The following is a 2,826-nucleotide window of genomic DNA, read 5'->3' on the forward strand; positions in this document are numbered from 1 at the left end:
AAAGAGTTTTGTTAAATACTCTTTTTGTTAAAGAGAACCTGAAATTTAAGCAAAGCAGCATCCTTCAGTGCCTAGGAATTCACGCATGCCTGTGCTGACTAGCTGAGCCTCCGTGCAACACTCCTGTACTACAGAGCCATTCAAACTGACTCCAGCACCGTGCTTGTCTTCACTGGCATTATACGTGGGTGTCAGTGGCATCACCACACTCTGACACCGCTGCTGCGGCAGCTGACAGGAACTATGTGCTTTTAAGTGTTTCCATCTGCAAAGTAATTAACGTCTGAGGGCCAGAACCTGGGCAGCTTCAGCCCTCACCGAGATAAAGTCTAGTAGACTGTCAATCTGTTTTCAAGTAAAAAAAAAAAAAAAAAAAAAAAAAAAAAAAAAAAAAAAAAAAAAAAAAAAAAAAAAAAAAAAAAATAAAAAATTCTGCATTTTCATTTGATTCACATAAATGGGCCTTATTGTTCATTGATGATTAACAAAAAAGTATGATATCAGTATCGGATTGAAACAGTAATGTTTTATACACAAACTGGTGAAGAACATAAGAGCTCCCCTCACCAAGGAAACATAATTAAATGACTAGTAATTTCTATAAGCCTACTCAGGTATTAAAAGAGTTCCACTCAACTTGTATTTCCCTCCCCTTACTTTTTCCAGACACTAGGAAAAAAATACATACTGTCTCGTTCTTCATAATTCCATTTTACATTCTCAGCTTTAAAGGCTGATGCATTTACTTAACTCTCCTTTTTGTGAGCCATTCTACAAAGCTGATCAACTCCCAATACACTGCAAACAAGCTTCTCCGACATTACAGGGCTCATGACCTTTCCTATTTCACTTACAGAAACAATTCTTTTAAATTGTAGTGAGTACATATAGAAACAACATATTAATTGTTCAAGAGCTTAAAAACCCCCTGATTTTTCTATTTTTTTAAGCAGGCCCTGCTTGCAGGTCCACTGCTGCAATATTACATAATCTTCACATGTAGTACTGAATTCTATGTGAAAACATGTTAACAGCTGCCTTTAGATTACATAATGATAACTTCACAGGGTGCAGTCAGTCCTTCAGAGTTCTAGCCATCCGCAGAGATGTTATTAAAGCCACTGAATAGTGCCACAAAGTTTACCACTACGAAAAAGTTCATTATCGCTATATAAAATGCCTTTGAAAACTTACCTACCACCACTGTTCCCTGCCAAAGAAAACATAAAGCTCTAAAAACCAAATTCCTTTCTTTTAGAATAATAAAAATTATAAATTAGTACTTTCACAGCACAGAAAAGCTTGCTACAAAGGATGTTAAGTTCTGGCAATGCAGTAGAAATATATGTACATAAACCACTGATCTTACGATATTTTATAAAGCCATTTTCCATAGGAATCACTACTCTGCAAGTGTACTTGCAGAACTGAAGAAACAGCACACACATCTTGAATACACTATCAGTCAGACCTCAGCACGAATTAACTTGGGAACCAAACAAATTATGCTCAACGACGAGTCATCATTACACCTTACAAGGTACCAGCAACCACCAGACCCTGTGCGCACCAGAGCACCTGCCCATCACCACAGACCATTAAGTGTCAGAGTCTGTTCAACTGCCATCGTCTGCTCCGCCTACTACTTGAATTATTTTCATGCTCAAAGGATTTGGGAAGCAACAGGCAAAACACAGCTGAGTGCAACACTACATACTCCGAAGAAAAAGAAGTGTTTAAAAAGGTGTCAGAGGCAGGCCGTAATAAGCTACCTAACTTCAAAACTTCCCTAGCCTCTTTTTGTCCCTGTCTGGAGTCCCTGTGGTTACTACAGTGACATTTAATCACAGAAACAGTTTGCTCTGAAATATGAGAACTTTGTCAGCACCCAGCAGCACCCTTAGATGAGAGGTGTGTGAACGAGCTATCAGGTTTCAGCACCAACACACCAGTCTGTGGCTAAGATTCACAGTATAAGATGAAGAAGCTAAAATAAATTGTACAGTTTCTTATAGAACTTTCATTTCACATAACCAGTTTTAAACAGCTGAGATGCAAAGTTTTGTTCTTCTGCAGTCCAAAGATCGTTTTAAAGGGAAGGTTAAAACTAGGAGCAAGTGAAGTTAGTTGCAGATCAATGTACACAGAATTATGTGACTGCCGCAGAAGCCACGAGTGGAAAAAAACAGAAATTGTTTCTTCAAAATAGCATTTGAAATATTGTCTGATACAAAGAAGTTCATACTGGTAACATGATTGCCAGAAGAAGACGCAGCTGAAAAACCTCGACTAAATTGTGTTAGGTGTTATAAACTGGATAGCTATTCTACTTTAGAGGATGAATAAAAACCACTATCAACTATCAGAATACTCCGGCAGTACTAGATTTGGCAAGCATACCCCAATACACCACCCTCATCTGCAGACACCGCTTCTGTCAACACAAGTCCTCTCAATAAAATGAACTGCCTATGTTCGGATTTTGAAATGAAAATCGTATCCTATTCAACTTTGGTCATTAACAGAGTTTAACGGCAAGAGTAACAACTATTTATCGCCTCACAAGGTAAGCTGCAACATGTAACGTACTTGCGAGTCACAAGGCTCGATACAAGGATAAGTTTTTGAAAACAATTACTAAACACACACACACGCACCGCCGCCCCCATTTTGAACATCTTCTCTCCTCTCTGGGCGGTTACGCACAGGGCAGGGAAGGAAAACCCCGAAACACTTCTTAAGTCGTAGCGACAGGCTGCCCGGGGCGTAACGCTGAACTAACGCCTGGGCACAGCAGGGCCCAAGCTCGGCGCCCCGACACGGCCC

This window comes from Buceros rhinoceros, unplaced genomic scaffold, assembly GCF_000710305.1.
Source record: "Buceros rhinoceros silvestris isolate BGI_N320 unplaced genomic scaffold, ASM71030v1 scaffold45314, whole genome shotgun sequence".
Taxonomy (NCBI): Eukaryota; Metazoa; Chordata; class Aves; order Bucerotiformes; family Bucerotidae; genus Buceros; species Buceros rhinoceros.